The 24,362-nt window shown below is 34.6% G+C and overlaps 1 protein-coding gene across 1 annotated transcript in view; it reads right to left on the minus strand.

The window, feature by feature from the left end:
• Positions 1 to 24,362, minus strand: part of GPR63 (G protein-coupled receptor 63) — a 44,159-nt gene that overhangs the window by 18,718 nt on the left and 1,079 nt on the right. The window lies entirely within an intron of this gene.

Here is a 24,362-nt window from a genome sequence, read left to right on the forward strand (position 1 = left end):
AATGCTATTTCTAGAGCAAGGAGACAAGGAAAGAGAGAACAAAACCATGGATATATGTAGAAATGAACTTCCAGACACCTCCTACTATTTATAAAATGTCATCTTGTGGTCATTTCCAAAAGACAAGTAAAACAAAAACAAAACAAAACAGGAACTGTGTTGGTAGTGACATTTGGTAAAACTATTTTGTATGTTCATTGAATAGAATATATATATGTATTCCAGTTCTAGCCAATGAAAGGGTCTAGAAGTCAGAACACTCCACACACAATGGGCACTCAGGTCTTGGTTTCTAAGCACCATTCACCATCGAAGGAACCAAGGCTCTTCAGAAAAATGTCTGACTCCAGGTCTGGGATAGGAAAAAGTCTGAGATGAGGATGGAGTACCTTATTGTACCAGAAGTACTCAAAGACAAATGGGGACTTGACAGTCTTACTTTTTACTCTAGATACTTTTGGGATTTTTTTTTTTTAATATTTAGAGTTCTTAAATTTCACAACAATTAAACTGAGTTTAAAGTTGTCTTCATCCCTCTTGCTGAACCCTCATAACTCTTCAATATAAAGATTCAGATTATTTCCCACAGCACAAGAAGAACTTCTGTCATTTACTTGATATTTTCAACTCTTCATTTATTCAAATGTATCTTCTGGAATTCCAAATATTTAGATATTAGAGCAACTTAACTGAAGCTATCTCTGCTCTTCATTTCATTTTCTGCCTCGCTTTTTACACTGTTATAGATTTCCTTATAGTCATGTTTTAAATTTTCCATTGAATTGTGTTGATTTCAGCAAACAAATGTCTAATTTTCAAGAGTTCCTCCTTATTCTTTGATTGTTTCTATTTTATTCCATCCTGTTCTTATTTTCCAGATGCCACCTTCCTGAAATTCCCCTAAAGTTTTCTTCCCGGGACATTAGTTCTATTTATTTTGTTCTCACTCTTTTGTGATAGTTTGTTTCTGGTCATATGCCCAGTGCATATTTCTGAATAAAGAGCAGGATGGCTTTTTCCTCTAAGGCTGCTGTGGGTTTCTTCTGCCAGCGGATGCATGGCTCTGCTCCTCTGCTAGTCTCTCCTGTAATAAGGCAGCTGGCAGGGATCTCTGCGTGTGGAGACGTTGGACTTGTCAAGACAGGCTTCATTTGAGAATAAGCAGATGGTGAGTCTACAAATATCAGGAAGAGGAGGGCTTTTTTGGGGTATACAGACTCCCCTCATAAACCCCAACTATCCCCAGGTAGTTCCTATTATTCCTTTCATTTCTTGAGAAAAGAAGTCTCTAGTGTTTAACTCAGGGGTAAACTGCCAAGCTGCTCTATTCTACTAGCTAGGGTTGCAGGCAGAGGGAAAACAGCGCACGTATGGGGTGCAGCTTAGCTATTCAATCTCCTCCATTCATTATACTTGTGAATCTTTCTCTTAACTTAAAATAGCTATTATGGTAATAGAAATCTGTGGAAAACAAGGTGTGGTGAACTTTTATAAAATTCTCAGTAATGAAGGCACTCTCAAAATTCATTCTAAGAAATTGCTGAACCCGTCTGTTTTTATTCTTTCTCTTTCTAAAAGTCTCTGTAAAACTTGAGATGGAGAAAAATCACTCTGCCGTAATAAGCACTTCTTCTCTCATTTTAGAGACATGTACATCTTCTTGAGTCTCCCACTCTGATATTCCTACTTACCAATATCAACCATCTGAATTTGTGCCAGCTTCACAGTTGCCAATTTTTATCTCATTAAATTTTGTGATGCCTATTTCTCCTTCTTGCAGTCCATCATTTAACATGCAGCAACGCTGCCTCTAGTGCCTCTAATCCCATACTTTTATGAATAACAATAACCAATGAAAGCTGGCTCTGAGTGTTTACTTTTATTTATCAAATACTTACGTAGTGCTTACATATTAGCCAGACACTATTCTCAGTTCTTTATAAATATTAATACAATTAACATCTCTAGAAGGTGGTCATCATAACCATCCTCATTTATACATAAGGAAGCTGAATCACAAGGAAACTAAGTAACTTGCCCGAGGTAACACAGCTAGTAAACAGTAGAGCTCAGATTAGAACTCAGGTAACCTGGCTCTCATCTGCGAATCATCATCACATTAAGGGGTGGGGGAAAGTCTTATTCCAGAATAAGAGAAAAAATTTAAGATGTGCAATTATAGCTACAATTTTTTAAACACCCACCAGGTACCAGACCTTAAAATATATTATTGCTAATCCTGACAAACCACCTCAAAAGCAGAAGTTATCTTCCCTACTTTGAAGAGAATTAAACCTAGGCTCAAAGGTGACATGCCCCTAATCACACAGATGATGGAAAAGCTGGAATTGGAACCCTGGCAGCCTGGCTCCAAAGTTCCTTCTCTTTCCAAAATGCTTTACTGCCTTTCACCCTAGTAAAGAGAAAGGGATTTTATTCCATCTAATATCACAGTTTGCAATGTTAAAAATGTTGTCTGTAGATCTGGCCTACACCCCTGGTCTAATACCTTGAGGGTTTTATTTTTAGACAAGCCTTCCCCAAAGGCTTCAATTTTTCTTTAGAACACCATTCCCTGAGGGCCTGAGGCAGCATGAGAACAGACATTGTGTTTTATGCAGAGTCAATGAAATGACCAAAAAATGTAGGGCAGTGACTGAAACAAGGACATTTCTGTGAGTTATATCATACTTCCACAATTAAAAGAGCCAAAGTATGGATGAGGAAAATTCCACTGTCCCTCATTGTCAGACACTATTTTCACACTGCTGACTAAATATTAAACTGTTAGGATGATTTCTTGAAATCCAAACAGAGTTGGATAAACTATGTGAATGAAGAATGCTTCAGGTTTTCTAAATTTTTATGTGCATGCTTTAGAACTTTGAATTCAGTTTAAAACTATCTTACTCTTAAACTTACTCTTAAACTCCTTCAAAATGCAACTGGTAAGGTTGCCACTCAACATTTATATGATGCTTCCAGGAATGAGAGTAACTTAATTTCATGTGAGGAAGTTAAAACATATAATTCCCCTTATACATTTGTGGATATTTTTAGGAATTAGGTATATTCAACAAATGTGGTCTATCACAAAGGAGAATCTGATCTTAAGTTAGCAATTTGTATAGATGTGAGAAAGAAGATAATGACTCAAAATTGGTATGCCTCTGATTCCACTTATATGAGGTATCTAAAATAGTCAAATTCATAGAAGCAGAGAATAGAATGGCAATTGCCAGGAACTGGGGGAGGGAGAAATGGGGAACGGTTCTTCAAAGGGTATAAAGTGTATTATGCCTGATGAGTAAGTTCTAGAGACCTGCTGTACAACATAGTACTTACAGTTGACAATACAATACTGCGAACTTTATGTTAAGAGGACAGATCTGATGTTAAGTGTTCTTCAAAACATACACACAAAAAACAATACAGGAAATTTTTGGAGGTGATTAGTACCTTGATTGTAATGATAGCATCATGGGTATATGCATATGACAAAACTCATCAAGACGTATACATTAAATGTACGCAATTTTCTGTATATCAATTATACATCAATAAAGCTAAAAAAATGGAATGCCTCATGACCTTAGACTTGAGGCCAGGCTCCTAATGACATAATATAAATCAATAACTACACTAACTTTCATACAGACTAATCACTGAATATAACATGACATAAGGAAACATTCTTCAAGGGCTTCCTGCTCCTATCTCTACATTATTTTTTTAAATGCAATCTGCTTCATGTTCTATGAACTATACCACATACCAGATACAAAAAAAGAATACAAAAGAAAAGAAGACACAATCGTTGCTTGTGAAAGTCTTGAAACATGAAGATCAATGGAAAAGCTAATTATTTTGAAGTCCATCAATAACTGCTTATCTTCAGATGCATGAATCCTTATTTTTTAATACAGACAAAGCACACATTAAAAATTCTTAAAAATCAATGAAAAGTAATGAAGGCTAACAAGTAAATCATAAATTAAAGATGCAAAGTATCCAACTATTGTTTGAAACAGTGTTCAGTCTCATTAGAATAAAAATCAAAATTAAAATAACAATGCAATGTTACTTTTTGTCTAGCAAATTTTCAAAGGTTTAAATAAAATGAAAATAATTCTAGCAAATAGATATTCCACTAATGAAAATGCAACCTTATAGTAATTCAGAAAGCTATAGCAACAGCCTTAAAAACATTCCAGGGACTTTGTCTTCTGGCAAAGAAAGATAAGCTTGTGGCAGACCAACACTCCCACCAAGAACAACCAAATAAGCTGGGTAATATTTTTAAACCTCTTTGAAGACATTAAGGGCTACCAAAGCAGGGAGGACCTGAGAGGCCAAAATCTCAGAGAAGGGAAATATGGAAAGGTGAGGTAGCTCTGCAATCGGTGACACTTTTCCCCTGAAGGCAGGAACCAATGCTAAAATGCCATCTCAGAAGTGGTCTCATGGCAGCTGAGACACTGAGAGCCTGAAAAGTGGCAGCTGAATGGCTTAAAAGCAACAGAGAAGCTTAAAAGTTGAGTAAAAGAGGCAGCTGAAAAGCTGAGCAGAGCAGAGTCTCAAGCAGCTGGAAGCTGGTGTTCAGGGCTCACACCACTCATCAGGAAAATGCAAATAAAAATCACAATAAAACAAAACTCCAAAAGAATGGCTAAAGTTAAAAAAAAATACCAAGTGTTGATCAGGATGTGGTGCAAGTGGAACTTTACACATTGTTACTGGAGGTGGAAATTGGTAACTGTGGAGAACAGTTTATGGTAAATTTGTATTATCATTACGCCTGCTCTGTCACCCAGCAATCCCACTCTTGAGTATATACTGAACAGAAATGCTTACATTTGTATACCAAAAGCCAATTACAAGTATACTCCTAGTAGCACTATTTCAAATAACCAAATATTACAACAGCAAAAATATCCATCAGTAGAACTGATAAATAAATATGATATATTCATATTATGAAATACTGCAGGCTGGGCACGGTAGCTCACACCTGTAATCCCAGCACTCTGAGAGGCCAAGGCAGGAGGACAGCTTGAGCTCAGGAGACCAGCCTGAGCAAGAGCGAGACCCCATCTCTACTAAAAATAGAAAAATTTGGCCAGGCATGGTTGTACATGCCTGTAGTCCCAGCTACTCGGGAGGCTCAAGCAGGAGGATTGCTTGAGCCCAGGAGTTTGAAATTGCTGTGAGCCAGGCTGACACCAAGGAACTCGCCCAGGGAACAGAGTGAGACTCTGTCTCAAAAAAAAAAAAAAAAGAAAGAAAGAAAGAAACACTTCATAGCCATGATGAAAATGAGGAAACTGCCATAAGACAACACATAGAACACGTGGATGAATCTCACAAATATAATATTGAGTAAAAGACACCGACACAAAAATGTATATATTTGTATACATTTGTATAACATTATATGTCATTCAATTTATATAAAGCTCAAACAGATAAAATTATTCTATGGTGTCACTAATTATTGATTACCTTTGGGAAGAGTAGGAGTACTGTATGGGAAAGGGCTTCTGGGAGGTTCATGTATTCATTTTCTAAAATTTCATTGAGCTATGCCTTTGTGATTTGTGCATCTTTCTGTTTGTACCTGAAACTTCAAAAAAAGTTTATTAAAAATAAATATTTTAAAACTTTCTAGAAATTTTACTTTTCAGTATCCACCCTTAAGGAATATTTTTAAATATTCTTCAAAAGCTCAAAAATTAAAAAATATATTTAAAACCTTCAAGACCTTGGGTCAAGCAAAGAATTTATAAATATGACACCAAAAAACAGTCCATAAAAAATTGATAAATTGGACTACATCAAAGTTTAAAGCTTTTGGACTTCAAAACATGAAAAGAAAACTTAAAAAATGAAAAGCCAAGCAACAGACCAAAGCATTTGCAAAATACACAAGACTTGTACCCAGAACTTACAAAGAATACCTATAACTCAATAATACTCAAAAGCAATCCAATGGAAGGAAAAGTAGACAAAAGCTTTAAATAGATATTCCAATAAAGAAGATACTAAATGGCTAATAAGCACATGAAAAGATGTTTAATACCATTGTCATTAGGGAAATTCATATTAAAACCACAATGAGACACTATATCCATTAGAATGGCTATGATAAAGAAGACAGACAATAACAGATGTTGTTGAGGATATGGTGGGGATGTAAAATGGTATAACCACTATGGAAAACAGTTTGGCAGTGTCTCAAAAAAATAAACATAAAACTCCCAGACAACCCAGAAATTCCAGTTCTAGGTACGCAAAAAAAGTGAAAATGTATGCCCACACACAGACTTGCACATGAATGTTCATAGCACTATCATTCATAATAAGCCCAAAGATGGAAACAATCTAAATGTCCATCAACTGGTGAATGGATAGACAAAATGTAGTGTATCTACATATGATGCAATATTGTTCAATAAAAGGGAATAAAGAATCGATATAATGCTATGTCATGGATGAACCCCAAAAATATTATGCTAAGCAAAAAGAAATCAGTCACAAGCAACCACATATAATTCCATTTATATGAAATGTTCAGAAAAGGCAATTGTATTGAGACAGAAAGTGGATTAGTGGTTGCCTGGGATTACGGATGGGAATGAGGATCAACTATAAGTGGGCATGAGAGATCTTATGGGGGTAAGAAAATGTTCTAAAACCGATTATGGTGATGGTTGCACCATTCGGTCAAATTACTTAACACTATGAACTGTACACTTGAAATGGCTAAATTATATGAAATGTAAAATGTATCTCAATAAAGTTGTTAAAAAATTTCATGTACATAAGAAATTTGAACCAAGCTGAAGGTTCACATTTAAGGAAATGAATTACATGATTTATATAACAGAATATTATATAGATATTAAAACTATTTTTGAAGAGTATTTAATGGCATATGAAAATATTACACTAGAATGTTGAGTGAAAAAAGCTATATATATAAAATATGGTCTCACTATATTTTTTAAAATTTTAAAAGGAATTGGAAGGAAACATGTCAAAATATTAAGATATTTCTGACCAGTAGGATTATCAGTGATATATATTTTTGAACTTTTCTTTCCAAATCCTACAAAATGAGTGCTTAGTTTTCTTATATTCAGAAAAAAGTTCTTAAACATCTCACATATTACTACAAACATATATTATTATTTCCTTTCAGTGATCATAAGACATATTCCTTTAGAAAAATCACTATTCCTTAGGAAATACATTAAGAAAGTAAAATAAGCATTCTCCTGACTATTTCATCATGCCTGTTGTCCACAGGTAGAACAAAACACAATATTTAAACATTTGGAAACTGGTGAAAGGAGGAATTACTCAAACATACCTTATTAGTTAAGCAAGTGTTATGGTTATTACTCAAGACTTATGAGAAAAATAGGACTTTGTTAGCCCCAAAAGCATAAAATTTAAATATGGTACTTTATCTTGTCACTACTTCTAAAAGTACCTCATATTCCCTGCAATTGTTTACCACCTAGTAATTTAAAAAACAGTTCCTATCGTTTCATATTAATCTCTACTTTAGCTTTCTGGTTCCCACATATCCCAAATATCCCTTCAGAATCAATGCAATTTTAAAGAAAAGAAAAAAAATTGCTTATTTTTGTTATTTTCATGCTATTCCTCTAGAGTTTTTAGGATTTTTTTTTAATCTAGCTTTGGAGTCAATCTGAATTTCTGGGTACAGCTCAGCTTGCCACTCACTTTTTTAACCTATTTCCTTAGCAACTCTGTACCCATCTGATCCCATATGCCTATCTACATGATTAGATGTTTAATTTTTCTTTAATAGTCACAAATTTAGCACAAGTTTTCAAGGCCTTAAAATTAGTTTAATCAAAACTAAATGTTTCTACCATCAACTGTTATTTCTTCTAAAAATGTTGGCACTCTCTTCTCCATTGCATCTCACTTTTGACAAGTTCCTTGGAGGGAATAAAAAGTCAGTCAGGGCCACAGTTATCTTTCTATTGAGCACTTCCATGTTCTTCCTCCAGAGGCCCGCTGTGCCCACCTGGGCAGCGGTCACAGTGCCTGCTCGCCATTTACAAAGTGTGTCATTGGGCAGTTTACTTAACCTCTTGGTTCCTCGGTTTCCTCATCAGAAAGACAGAGATGATCAGTTGCAGTGCACCTCAGCTCATGAAGCTTTGTAAGCACCAAATGAGACAGCAAATGTAAAGTACTGGCACATAAACATGGCAATAATAATAATATTGGCAATAAATATGAGCTAGTTACACAGTGGCATGTCACTAAATAGAAAAAAAAAATTTATATATATATATATATATATATATATATATATATATATGCGCTAGCAGTTTTACTTAGGTCAGAAAAGAAAATCACATCCTCTACCACACCAACCCTTCAGTGACATTTAGGCTTCCACTCCTTCATCACTACAAATGACTATTTTTCCATACTTCACTCCAAACTGAATTTAAACCTATTTCTCATTTCAAGATTCTACACAGTGATTTTGACATGATACCTTTGTTTCTCTTCCTCTAATCCCCTTTATTTCAGAATAGTGACTTTCAAACATCTCTTTTCAGAACAAAGAAGATGCAGCTTCTTTTGTCCTTTCATTGCTTTAAACATGGTGGAAGTCTATATATTCCTTACCAGACTTTCTAAAATGTGTATCTACATACAATGGAATATTGCTCAATAAAAGGGAATAAAGAACCGATATAATGCTATGTATGGATGAACCTCAAAAATATTATGCTAAGCAAAAAGAAATCAGTCTCAAGCAATCACATGCCCAGGCTGAGGCTGGGCACCCCCATGCCCAGTTTATTCCTATATCTCCAAATGCAACTGTAGTACAGCTTATTTGTTTTTCATAACAATGTTTATTGTTGCTGACTATGGTTATCCCTGATCGCTCAAACCAAGTCAACTCAACAAATACGTCTCAGGCATCAAGCATGTACCAAGCACTATGCTAGTTGAGATTCACATAGAGCATGTTGTCTACTAAAAACAAGTGAGGGACACGTATGCATACACAATGGTCTCCCCTTTCCTCCTGCAGAGCAAGACATCATTGCCTGAGATGGTTCAAGCATAATCTCTTGGTGTAACACAGACACATCTGGTAGACTTCCTACCCCAACACCTTACCTACCCTCATCAACCGGCACATCTTCTGGTATTGGTATAATAGAAATTTCACAGAACATACAAGCAGAAAACCTTCATGACATCACCAGACTCTTCAAATAGCCCCACACACAAATATACACGCTTTAAAAAAAAGAATCAAAGGATGGATCCTCAGTGCTTTGGCCCTGCGGTATGTAAATGTTAATTCATTACCATAGGAAATTCCAATAATAAATGCAAAGGGAAAATATGGAATTACAACTTTTTTTTATGAACGGAAAGCTAGAAAATAAGGCAAGAGAAACATCACAGACATAAAGATCATTCTGCTCTTAGTGCACCACTTCAAAATAGGATCGCTGAAGAGCAGCGCTGACTCATCCTCAGAAATAATGGCAAATTTGTTTTGACCTTGATTCACTGCCATGATCAAAATAATTCTGGTTAACTTGAGAAGGTTCTGAAAAATCTAAAAGTCACATTTAACATACTTAGAGTTTTAAAATCCATAAAATAAGACTTTAGTTTTAGTTTTCAAAATGGCCACCAGACAAAAACAGAAGGAAATGTCAACAGAGTCATCATGTGCCAACTGACTTTTTTTGTTTTTGAGACAGAGTCTCACTCTGTTGCCTGGGCTAGAGTGCTGTGGCATCAGCCTAGCTCACAGCAACCTCTAACTCCTGGGCTCAAGCCATCCTTCTGCCTCAGCGTCCTGAGTAGCTGGGACTACAGGCATGTGCCACCATGCCCGGCTAATTTTTTCTATATATTTTTAGTTGTCCAGCTAATTTCTTTCTATTTTTAGTAGAGATGGGGTCTCGCTCTTGCTCAGGCTGGTCTCGAACTCCTAAGCTCAAATGATCCTCCCGCCTCGGCCTTCCAGAGTGCTAGGATTACAGGCGTGAGCCACCGTAACTGGCCCCAGCTGATATTAACTTCACTTGCATATCTTACTCTGATACTCAGTATCACCATGCTAATGCTATCCATGTATACTATACGAATCTTTGACATATACTTTTCCACTTGACTTATACACTTAAGTTCACTTCCTTCTTTCCTTTTTTTTAAAACAAATAGTTATTAAGCATCTGCTCCACATCAGCTTCTAAGCACTACATATAATACGGAACAAAACAGATGCATTTCCTGATCTTACGTAACTTAAAAGTCTACTGGGGATATGCACACTAAACATACAATAACCACTGGGTTACACCAGGTTGTTTGTGCTATGAAGAAAAACCCAGGATGCTCCAAGAGTGAAAAACAGAAAACACATAATTCCTCATTTACAGTCATGCACCGCTTAATGACATTTTGTTCAAGGACAGACCACATATAGGACAGCAGTCCCAAAAGGTTACAATGGAGCTAAAAATTACTATTGCTTAGTGAGCAATAGAAACTTTTTTGCTTAGCCATTGTGACTTCGTAGTGCAACACAATACTCATGTGTTTGCGGTGATGCTGATGTAAACAAACCTACTGTGCTGCTAGTCATATAAAAGTCTAGCACGTACAATTATATATAATATATAATACTTAATAAAGATAATAACTATGTTACTGGCTTATGTATTTATTATACTATATTTTTTATAATTATTTTAGGTTGTACTTCTACTTATTAAAAAAAAAGCTAACTATAAAATAGCTTCAAGCAGGTCCTTTAAGAGGTATTCCAGAAGAAGGCATTGTTACCATAGGAGATGACAGCTCCATGTGTGTTACTGCCCCTGAAGACCTTCCAGTGGGACAAGCTGCGGAGGTGGAAGACAGTGATATTTATGATCCTGACCCTGTTTAGGCTTAAGTTAATGTGTGTGTTGATGTCTTACTTTATAACAAAAACGTTTAAAATTAAAAAAAAATAAAGAAAATATTTTTGTACAGCTGCACAAAGTGTGTTTTAAGCTAAGTGTTACTACAAAAGAGTCAAAATTTTTTTTAAAATGTAGAAGTTAATAAAGTAAAAAATATACAGTAAGCTAAGGTTAATTTGTTATTGAAGAAAGAAATTTTTTTTATAAATTTAGTATTGCCTAACTGTACAGTGTTTATAAAGTCTACAGTAGTGTACAGTGATGTTCTAGGCCTTCACATTCACTCACCACTCACTGACTTACCCAGAGCCACTTCTAGTCCTGCAAGCGCCACTCATGGTAAATGTCCTACGTAAAAGTGTATCATTTTTATCTTTTATACCATATTTTTACTGTACCTTTTCTATGTTTAGATATGTTTGGATACACAAATACGTACCATTGTGTTGCAATTGCCTATAGTATTCAGCACAGTAATACACCATACAGGTTTGTAACCTAGGAGCAATAGGCTATACCATATAGCCTAGGCATGTAGGAGGCTATAATATACAAGGTCTGTCTGGAAAGTATCCAGCCATGTAAGATGAAAAATAGAGACATTTATTGAAAAAGAAACGAGATACAAGAAACACTGTACATAGGACAACGACGCCTCCATCCCTTTCTTCAAAGTAGGCACCTTGGGACCTCACACAGTTCTCCCAGTGTCTCTTAATCTAACACGTTCAACATTCTTAGGTGTTCTGCTTCTTTCAGGCCTTTCAGAACATGGATCGCTTTCAATTGATTCTCAACCATCTTTGAAGCGTTTGTGCCACATTTTTATTTGCACAGCACTCATTGCACAGTCCCCGAAAGCCTTCTGAATCATTTGAATATTCTCCACGGAGGAATGTTCAAGCTTAACGCAAAATGTGATGCAGATTCATTGCTCTACTCACTTGATCATTTTGAATGTGATGGCCACACTGTGCACATGACTAATGACCAAGTACAGTGAAGCTGTCACTGCTTGTACGTATTACAGTCCACTCTTCTGGCTGCCAGGTTACATCGATGTCGTGCAAACCATTCTGGTTATATTAACAACGGTTGGATACTCTCTGGACAGCCCTCATATAGGTTTGTGTTAAGTGTACCTCTGATGTTCACGTAATCAGACATGCACCTAAAGGCGCATTTCTCAAAACACATACATGTTCGTATTTTCTTGTGACATTCTCTAAATCTCATGCTGTACAAAAATATGATATTACCCCCTAAGATGAATCTATCAGTACCAGGCTGAAGGCTAGTATATTTTGGTTTTGACATTATAGTTTATTTTTTATTCCATTTAACTTTTTGGTAGGGAAGGAGTGGGAAAGAGTAGGTCATGGGGAATAGAGGAGAAAAAATAAATAAATAAATACCAAAAGTAGTAGTTTTTCACTGCAAGAATAGATAAAATTTTACAAAATGCAAGCAGACCTCAAAGAAAAGTCTTCTAAACCAAATTGTTGACAAATAATTATAAATTCAGGAATATTTAATATTTCTTGAAACCTCACTAGTTTATGGACTCTACTAAATCCTGTCATAAAGCAGACTTCTCCTGTAAAAATGATTATCTCCCATAAAACAACCCCATTTCTACCATTTCTAAATTTTAATATTCAGTCAGGTTTGCTGTGCATCCAACAATTGGGAAGAATTGCTCCAAGTAAAAAGGGATACATAATTGTCATTCTAAATGCAAAGTACTGCATATCACCTCCCAACATAAACCCTGCTCACCTTCCCCCAAAAAATGCCTTAGCAAAAAAAAAAAAAAAAAAAAAAATTTAAGAAAATCTACAATATTCACCTTGAACCTTTAGAAATTAAAAATAAAAACCCAAGGAGATAAAATGGCCATATTCTTAATACCAAAGAATAATTTCTCATCATGCATCACAAAATCACAGTGGAAAAACAGTCCGGAGTAAGTTGTGGCTTGGTTTTACTGGGTTTCCTATGGATAGTGTCACAAGTGATGTCACCATACAGTAAGACACCTGCCGCTTGTCTTCTAGTTCTCTGCTCAAAGATGAAAGCATCAGTAAAAGCTTTGCAAGTTCACAAAGTGCTAATACAACTGGTAAGATGAAGGATCCACAGGGAATTCACTGGCCCAATATCAACTGTATACACAATAGTCAAAATTGCAATTCCTGGATTCTCTCTTAAAAGAAGGGGAAAGAAAAGCACTAGATGATGCTGTATAAACTTACATGGAGTTTCTCCACTTTTATTATACCTCACTCTTTCCCACTTTTCATTTTATTTCTTCTAGCAGATATGGCCTATGAGAGAGTGACTGACAACAGAAAGTGGTGTGTATCTATACATAAATAGGTGCACTCAATATGTATTTAATAATGGCAAGAACCATTGTAACAACATGGCCCAAATGCAGAGTTTGCCTAATGGCTTATAAAACAAATGTGAAAATTCTTCTTATATGTAGAGTATTTATTATGCTGGAATTGAGTAGGAAAAAAACAGACTTTAACAAAGGTTCTAGGAGGAACAACATTTAGTGAAATGATCAAGTCTCAAGTTTATAGTGGATAAAAAAGAAAATTCCCCTTCCTATAACAGCCACAAACTAAATGGATGCTTTATGAAATGTGGCTTTTGATATGAGTGTCCCCTGTTTATCCACTTTAAAAAAAGTGGATCTACTAGAGGGATCTATTTCTGGAACTTTATTCCAACCTAGAATCTAGATATGAGCCAAGAGTAAGATTCTAATGTGTATGTTTCAGAGATCATTTCTATTCTGGTGCCTCTTTAAGCAAGATGAGGAAATTAGAAAGACAAGACGGACTTTAAAACTGAGAATGCAAAAGTAAAACTGTTTCTTAAAAAGAACACAGAAAATAGTAAAAGTTTAACTTTACGACATGGATAATCATTACCTGATGAATGGCATCATTGTCCAAATGTAATCAAGCTAATCACTTTAGTCTTTTTTTGGTTTTGTATTTGGCTTCATTTTACCACTGTGTTTTTATTGCTAATCCACAGCAACTGAGTGCTAAGAAATATAAATGATGAGGTTCTTGAACTTTTTCTATTTCACTATTCATCGCAACCAAAGCTATACTCACATGTAGGGTTATAAAAAAATTTTGAGGATGCTATATAATACCAAAAGAAAAAAACTAAATATTTTTTAAATGTTTACAAAGATGTAACCATTTGAAATAAGCACAAAATAATTGTTCCTTTTCAAAAGTTAACTACTGAGAAGAACTCCAAAGTTTGCCATCTTTAACTTGTTTTTGCAAATATAAATAAGGGCAATGCAGATGGTGGGTGGCTTTTTAATTTTCCTTAATATTGTAAAGGCAAAGCCCAGAAATCTGAAGCAATAGAAAGATAAAAGTGACTAGCACTGCCTTTCTAGCTAGAAGATGAAACCAAATAGTTTAAAATAAGGAGCTGGCATGAACTTCCTAAAGAACAAAATATAAAATTAAATACTGAATGACTACAAACAAAATGAAATATGGGACTTAGGAAGAGAAAGGGCTGATACCAACATCCTAGACAGAAATTACAAATTTATCAAGGGAAGAAATTATAGTTCAAATTATAAATTTTATAATTAAGAAATTATAAAATTGGAATAAAAAAGAAAAAAGAAAAGTAAGCATTTTGCTATCATATCTTGATACATTAATGTCTGCTTTTTCTTTTCAAAAGCAAATACCCTATAGTGATGTTAAGGTTTGCTTATTGACCTGAATAACAAAGATATCTCATTTTATACATGCTTATAATCTGAGAAACAAAATAGTTGTTTGACAAAAGTCAAATTTAAAGGATTTGAGTTGGGATTAGAGAATTATATTTGTCAGAAAACCCCAACAGCAACCAGGGACTTCAGAGGGCCATATTCATTATTTTAAAGGTGAATAAGAAATAAACACCATGCTGAAAGAGACAGAAATAAAAATTGCATTTCACTGGATGAGGGAAATGCATCAGGGATAAAAGAAAATAATCTCCCCAGAAGATTTGTAACCACGAGCTACCACTGAGATATAAAAGGAAAAAAAATCCTCAAACAGAAATCTTATTTAACACATTAACTGTCATATGAGTTATATTTAACTCATGGTAGTTTTGAGCCCGGGGCCTCGTGAAGCACATGTAACTCACACGTCTCTTCACCATGGGAGCTATGAGAACCATTTTTCAAGCTGCATATAACTTGTGCACAGAAAACAATAAAAAATAACAAATTTTTCATTAACTTAGAAAGGATCGTTTTGTTTTTGAAGTTTTTATTCTATATTCATAATAAAACACTGTGGGCTCGAAGGAAAAAAATTTTTTTTCCAGTGTGACAGTCAATGTGTTAAAATGTGCCCAGGTCAGTACAGCACTCAAGCTAGTAGGCAAGAGCAAATATATTTACCATCAGTAGGAACTCACTTTCAACATACGCCTGAAAGAATTATCATAAAATTCCAAGGTAAGTAAACAGCTCACAGTCAAAAAAATCACAAAAACCTCAAAATAATCAAAGCAACATAAGTGACTAAGAGCAAGGGGAAAAACAGACAGAAACAAATCTATAAAAAGACTTCAGTTATAAAAATTATTAGACAAAAATACAAAATAAAATTTGGCTGAAATGAGCAGGAGACAAGCAGATTTGAAAAGGAACAAATAAAGTTCTAGATATAAAAAATATAATTGATATTAAAAACTAAATCAACAAAGTGGCATATTAGACACAGCTGAAGTGAATTAATAAAATGCAAGTTACAACATCAGAAATTTCTCCAAATACAATCAAAAGAATACAATGAAAGATAAGAGATAAAAGATATGAAAGAAGAAAGATAAACATAGAAGGTCTAATAGACATGCAATTGGAGTTCCAAAAGGCAATCATAAAATTAAGAAGAAAAGGAAATATTCAAAAAGATTAATAAAATTTTCCAGAATTCCTGAAAAATGCTAGTCCTTAATGTAGCCCATCTAATGCCAAATAGGATTTTTTCAATTCATATCCAGAAACATTAGATTGAAAATTCAGAATAGAAAGAGACGGTATTTTTAAGGAGAATATCTTTGAAAGGTCTCAAAAGGAACCAGAGTTTGGAAAAGATACATTCCCTGACAAAGAGAAAAAAAAAATGGGCTTGACTGCTTAATTCTCAATGGTAATAATAAAATTCAGAAGACAATGGAATAATATTTTTTGATGTGCTGAAAGAAAGTAATTGTCAAAATAGAATTTAATACTCAGAAAATCTTTCTTTCAAGGAAGAAGGTGAATTAAAATGATTGTCACAAACAAGAATATCTCTTCTCTCCCCCACTCTTTCTTTCTCTCTCTCTCAAACACACACACATACACTCAATAAAGGAAAAGTAAAGGATATACATCAGGCACATCAGACAAAAGAAAAATAATCACAGATAGGTCTGATACACAAGAAGGAATGGTAAGAAAAGATATTGATAAATATTGATGAATACATGGTTAAACATAACAGACACTATACACAACAATAAAAGTAAAATCTAACTTATGAGCGAAAGAAAAGACTAGAAATAAAACACTCAGCATCAATGACATATAAATTCGAAGTGAGTATCACAGGAGTTAACAAAGTCTTAGGAATTTGCATTTTTTAAAAAGGAATGTATATTAGCTAGGGTTGTCTCCTGGTGACAGGCATACTAAAAGCCCTGACTTCAGCGTTATATAATTCACCTATGTAACAAAAACACTTGTACCTCCTTAATATTTTTAAATAAAAATTACTAAATAAAAAGATACCACAGACTGGGTGGCTTAAACAACAGAAATTTATTTTCTCACAGTTCTGGAGGCTGGAAGTCTAAGATTAAGGTGCCATCAGGATTAGTTTCTGGTGAGGCCTCTCTTCTGCCTTGTGGACACGTATGTCTTCACATGGCCTTTCTGTGCACGCAGACAGGGAGAAGGATCTCTGTATCTCCACAGAGATTTTACTGGATCCGCTCCCCACTTTTATGAACTCATTTAACCTTAACTACCTCCTTATACGCCCTTATCTCCAAATACAGCTACATTGGGGATTAGAAGCTCAGATACGAATCTGGGGGGACACACTTCAATTCCATAACAGAAGGAAAAAGTACCACTTAATTTTGAATTACATAAAGATGAGTATGTATCATAAAATTGGCTGGGTAACCACTAAAAAACAGATATACAGCTTATAGCCAGTCCCCTAAATAAATAGAATAGTAAAAGAGGGGAGGAGGGGCAATCAATCTATCCAAAAGAAGGCAAGAAAGGAGAGAAAAAAAGATACACATAAAGCAGAAGAGAAAATACACAGTAATATGATAATATTAAATAAGTAAATCCAAATATATCAGTCTTCATTCTAAATATAGAGACTAAACTCTCCAGTTAAAAGCAAAGATCCAGCTACATGCTATTTATAAGAGACACATCTAAAATTGTAAGGACACAGATACAACCTTAAGGCCAAAGAGTAAAGAAAGGTATATCAAGCCAATCATAATCTACAAGGAACCCTATATTGTTTTGTTAATATCAAGGAAAAAATACTTTAACCAAAACAACACTATTAGAGATACAGAAAGTCATTACATATGATATAAGGTTTAATTGACCACAAAGATATTTAAAAATGTAAACTTGTATGCATCTAATAACAAACCTCAAAATATTGCAGTAAAAGATGAATTATCCAGATGAAAATAATAAAGCCATCATTATAATGTCTCAGTAATTGAATGATCAAGCAGACAAAAGCATGAAAAAGGATAAAGATTTAAACAGCACAATTATTTTTTTTTTTTTTTTTTTTTTTATTTTTTTTTTTTTTGTTGAGACAGAGTCTCACTTTGTTGCCCAGGCTAGAGTGAGTGCCGTGGCGTCAGCTTAGCTCACAGCAACCTCAGACTCCTCGGCTTAAGCGATCCTACTGCCTCAGCCTCCCGAGTAGCTGGGACTACAGGCATGCGCCACTATGCCCGGCTAATTTTTTCTATATAGATTTTTAGTTGTCCATATAATGTCATTCTATTTTTAGTAGAGACGGGGTCTCGCTCAGGCTGGTCTCGAACTCCTGACCTTGAGCAATCCACCCGCCTCGGCCTCCCAGAGTGCTAGGATTACAGGTGTGAGCCACCGCGCCCGGCCCAGCACAATTATTAATACAATTTTCATCTTATGGATACAGATGAAACACTGCACCCAGAAACTAGAGAATATACAATGTTTTCAAGCTACATATGGAACATTTATTAGGAGAGAACACTTGCCATTATCTAGAAAGCTAACCTCAAGAAGCAACGAAGTACTGGTATGATACAGACCACCTCCTCTGACCATATCACCAACAGGTTAGAGATCATCTACAACAACAAAATATGTTTGAAAATTAGGAAACATCATTCTCCAGAAATCACAGAAAATACTTAGAACTGTATGATAACATAAAAAATTGTAATAAACAGCTAAAGTGGTGATTCCAGGGAAATGTATAGTCTTTGAATGAAGCAAGAGTAACAATTAACAAGTTAAGCACTCAACCTAAGAAATTAAAATAAGGGCAGAATAAACCTACAAGCATGACAGAAAGAGAATAAAAGAGTAAAAATGGATACACTAGAAGCAAATACATAATAGAGATGATCAGCAAAGGCAAAAGTTGGTTCTTTGACAAGATTAAGAGAAATAACATATCGCAAATTAAAGAAGGAAAGAGTACACAGATTAGCAGCATCAGGTGGAAAACATAGGACATATCACAGACACAACAGTAACTAAATAGATAAAAAGATATCATGAAAAACTTTATGCTTACGCTTTTTAAAATGTAGTTACAATGACAAATGCCCCTTAACAACAGAATGGATAAACTGTAGAATTCAATACAATACAATACAATAAACAAAGAAAAACAAACTACAGCTACATACATTGATGAATCCCAAAAATATAACAGAGAGCAAATGAAACAAGCATAAAAGAATATATATATACATATATACAGCAGTATGATTCCCTTTAGATAAAGTCCAAAATAACCAAAACCAAAGAATATACTGCTTCAGGGATAAAGCAAGATTTAACCTTAGGTGAGGAATTAGTAGACAGAGGGACTCCAGTGTGTTGTATTTTTTAATTTTGGTAGTAGGTCCATGGGTATTCAATTTTTTTTAACTTACGAATATGTTTCACACACTTTTATATGTACAAGGTACTTCACAATAAATATTCTTAAAAGTAAAATTGGTTTCAAAAGAATATTCTGTGAGCAGAGAACCTAAGTCTCACTTAGAGAAAGGAGGAAAGGAGACTGTTTCACAGTGAAAAAGACAATATCTGAAAATGAATAACTGGCCCAGAAAATATGTCCGTGTGTGTGTGTGTGTGTGTGTGTGCGTGTGTATTTACTTTCTCTTACGTTTTACAGCCAAGAACCAAATCTTAAAAATGAAAAATGAACATGAAAAATACAAATAAGACTGCATTAATTATGATCATGTTTAATGGCTAAAGATACTTTTATTTCTAAAAATGAAAGGAGAATTTCTCTCTCTATTTAGCTATCAGTCTTTACATTTTTATAGATATCCTTTTCCTGGTTTTTGCTTAGTTTGTATCTCTAATTCTGTTCCTGGAAGTTACCACATGTTTTTGGGGTAGCCAGAGTGATATTCAACTGGTTTCAAAAGGTAATTTCTGGCTAAGGTGAACTTTTGTATTATTGACAGAAAGGAAGAAAGATATAGATAAATATATAAATAAAATATAGATATTTTATTTATAGATAGGACATACACGTGCACGTATACACACGCTCACACACAGAACTCAAAGCTAAATTCTGTAAATATAAGGAAGACTATTTTTAGGTCTACAGATTTTATATTGGGAATAATAAAGTGCCTTGAGGTTAAAGAAAAATGTTAATGCCTTTTATTCTAGAAGTAGAAGAAATTCTACTTGTAGAGCTTTACCCAAAGGGAATAACCATAGATATGTATAAAAATGGAGCTGTAAGATATTCACTGCTGTAAAGTAGCAAATATATATATATAGAGAGAGAGCCTAATACAATGGCATATCCCCAATAAATTACAATATATCCATAGAATAATATTACTCTGCATTTAAAATGTTATAGATCATTCCATGACAAGGAAAGTGGTTTCTCTTTGTGTGAAAATTAAAAGACAACATATATAAAGTGTCCTTTTTAGAAATTAAATTATAATAGTATTTTTCTATATGTATATAAAATATATTCTAAAATGTTAACAATAGTTATCTCTGGGCATAATTCTTTTTCCCTTTTGTTTTATATTTGTTTATCTGGATTTTCTAAATTATCTATAATGAACATGTATCACTTTCATAAGAAAAAAACTATTATAGCTTAAGAATAAAGAATAAAGACTTGAAACCTTACAATAGCAACTATGCATGAACTATAGAAATAAAAATGATAAGTTCCCTATATCATTAAATCTTTAAGTGGGAGGAAATTTACCCAATTTATAGAAAATAGAGAAACCTTATATTCAAAACTCCTATCATTAGAGAACTAGATAATGCAAAAAAACGAAATATGTCTGAAAAAGTAAGAACAAGCTGAGAGAATTCAAGAACAGACTTTCTGCTAGTGCTGGACAGTATGAAACTTTAGAAGGCATGACAGTTTAAGCAGCATTAATCAAAATAGAGTAGGAAGCTGTGTGCTTCACATACAACCTGGAGGAAATGAAAAAATTAAGCTACAATGAAAAGAATGGATTTTATCACAAGTACACACTTATGCGAACATTTTACCTCTGGAAGGCAATGAATGCTATGCCTACACAACTCCCTTTGTATCTACATCCTTCCAGGACCAACCTAGAGCAAAAAAACCTGCAGCAGACACCCTCTGCCAGATACCAGACCGAACACCTGGCACAGATGTTAACTGATTCTTACGTAATTTTCAGTTGAAACTTTTATTCTGACCCAAACTTCAGGCATCTTTAAATGCCCACACTAATGTTCTTTCTCTAAAATTACCTACACATTTGTTTTTGTTTAAAAAACAATAGGAAAGGATAAAGAAGCCTCATTTTGGAAAGTAACAGCTAGAGTATAAAATCATGTCCCTTTTGCACCCAACCTCCCCAAGGCAGATCCTTAGAAGTTTCCACAGAAAAGAATTTGCCTAAAATACTTTTCAAATGTTTTAATATAGACTGAGCTAAGTGAATTGAGAGAAAGAAGTTAACCAAGAAGCTCTTTGCTCAAAAACCCTAAAACGTATTTAAAGTTTATGACTATAATATCACATAAGGGTTTCAGTTGAAAATTATCTAAGAATCAATTAACATATATGCCAGGTGATTGGTATAGTATCTGGCTGGTGATGTTTTTAATCTAAATTGGACCTGAGAGGATGTAATTTCTTTAGTATTATCACTCAAAAGAATTACTGATAACTGTGCTATTATTAATTTCAATAGTTGAGCACTAGATTATCCCCCTAACTGCAAATGTACACTCTTTTGCCCAAGACTTGACAGCTGTGCTAGAACCCAGCCTTTCTAACTCTTCATTACATTTATAACAAATATGAATGAGCTTTCTTGTGTATTAAGCTAGAATTTCTTCAGTTTCTGAATCTCCTGTAATACAAACAGAAATGGGCACAAATTACTTTTACCAATCCTGTCCATATTTTCTGGTGTAGAGGCGAAAAGGCATTTTATTCTATGTGTCAAACTCAAAGACTGAAACAGCTTTCCTGTCAGCTTCAGAAATCATTTTTACAAGCATGGCACACTGCCTCAAGCCAACCAAACGCTAAAGCATGTTGGGCTGCCCACACAGCAAATTATTTGGGATGTTCTCCATGTTTTGTGGTTACAAAAGAACCTATTTTGCAGATCATCCAGTTCAACTTAAGGACACATCTGACCTTAAGCAGAAAATTCCCACAAAACTGGAACTATAATTGACCAAGATCCTATCAGCTCTAGAAGTCTATGATCTCAGGCTCATAGTTACACATCTCAAATGTTATGTTTTGAAAGCTGAAGAGACACAACATAAACTCTGTGAAATTCATTAATGTGTTTTCGAGTAAACACTAAGAATTCACCCTAAATATACATATGTCATAGGTGTATGTATGTGTGTGTGTATATGTGTGTGTATATATATATATATCCGTATGCAAAGGGCATTTGTAGCAAATATAAACACATTTCTCGAAATAACTAGCAAATTAAAGGAAAGTCTCACAGATCATTTCATTTTTAATTTTCATACATATGCTGAAATGCAGCAGCTTCAGCTGTGAAATGTGATAACAAATATTCCAAAGGTGCATGACAGTTTTGTTTGCAGTGAATGGAGCATTGTATTATAGGTATTATTTTCCCAAGCATTAATGGATCCTTCTCTCAAATCAAATGCTTAAGACATCCTTTCAAAAATTGGAGTACCAGAACTTCCCCAAGGTTTGCCTCTCATGTCTTTTTGGTCTAGTATCTAAGTCCCTAGGGAGAATGTCCTCAAGGTGATTTTTGAAGTGTTAAAAGAAGAAAACACTACATTGACCAGCTAAATTTTACCTAGAATTTGCCTATTGAAGATAAATTACAGAAGCTTAAGAAATGCCTGGTTGAATGATAACATTGAATGGGGCAATTCAGTCCATTTTAATAGATAAATATGTGGTTAGGATCATTGGGATATAGCTCCTTGGTCCAAGCCTTATAAGAGTTCAGGAACGTACTGGAAAACAGTATTTTTTAAGTTATCTGATATCTACAAAAATTCTGAAAAGATGACAAGCCCTAACAAGAACTATTTTTAACTGCTGATCTTTTAGACCTGCTGTTCTTAGAGTGTATGTATTATCAAATCCAGTGGTTTTCCCTGCTATAGAAATACAGACACACACACACAGAGCATAGATTTATAGATGTAGATATATGTGATATGGACATATCCATATGTATGTGTGTGTGCAGATACATACATAGATATATAGTTTCAAAAAGAATCATTCACACAACAATCAACCCAAATCAAATAAACCGTTATACAAAATCTCAAGGTACTCACATTAATCAATACAATTCTAAGAACTAAGTTACATCCACCTTAGAACCCTAAATTCTTACTTTCTTGCCTAGAGTCCAGCAAATTTAAGGGGAAATGGTAACTGCAGTTAGAGTTTTCAGTATGTGACTTTTCTAAGCAAATTTTTCTCCAAGAATGTTCAGTTTGCTGTGAATTTTCAGAAAATGCTAGAGATGTTGGGTTCTTCTTTTAATTTTTAAATTAATTCATTCATTTACTTATTTATTTTAAGACAGAGTCTTGCGCTGTCTCCCGGGCTAGAGTGCCACGGCATCAGCTTAGCTCACACGAACCTCAAACTCCTGGGCTCAAGCAATCCTCCTGCCTCAGCCTCCCGAGTATCTGGGAATACAGACAAGCACCACCACGCTCAACTAATTTTTTCCATTTTTAGTAGAGACGGGGTCTCACTCTCACTCCGGCTGGTCTCAAACTTCTGACCTCAAGCGATCATCGCGCCTCAGCCTCCCAGAGTGCTAGGATTACAGGTGTGACCCGCTGCACCCCACTAGTTCTTTTTTTTTAAAGTTTCAGTTCTCGTATATTTGACAGCAAAGTGACAAAATTGTAATCAGAGATGAAAATCTATATCCCAAACAAAATTTCGCAATATTAATGATTATTCTGGAATGATTTTCTTTCAAAACTTCCTCACTGCAAATAAGATGTTTCCTACACTATCCCCTAGCTATCTCTGCAGTATATTTTTCACACATAAAAATTACATCTAAAGTATATACCTGAGAATTTACTTTAAATACTTCTTGACATTCTTTCCTTTAAATAAGCTCCCACATTCTATTTTTATTGTTCAAAATGATCTGGATGATGTAACAAATTATGTCACTAAAATCTGGGCTATGCAACACTTAACAAAATGAAGGGACGTTTCATCAGCACCTTCAATTTGTAGTTGACATCAGATGTATGCAATGTGAATGGAGACGACATAAACAGGCATAGACATGGGGTGGCAGAGAACTGGGGCGTGTGAGAAAATGAGTCTTCACCCACAGGACACATGGAAAAAAACTTACCCATTTGTGCAATAAATGTACTTACACATTAGGTTTCATCAAATGACTACACGTGTTACATACCTCACCCATGGATAAAAATGCCTGAAGCAAAGTCAGATTATGCAAGAAACATCAGGTTTTATTTGATTCTTAGCTATATTACTCCTAAAATTAGTT

This window comes from Eulemur rufifrons, chromosome 15 (genome assembly GCF_041146395.1).
Source record: "Eulemur rufifrons isolate Redbay chromosome 15, OSU_ERuf_1, whole genome shotgun sequence".
In the NCBI taxonomy this organism is placed as follows: Eukaryota; Metazoa; Chordata; class Mammalia; order Primates; family Lemuridae; genus Eulemur; species Eulemur rufifrons.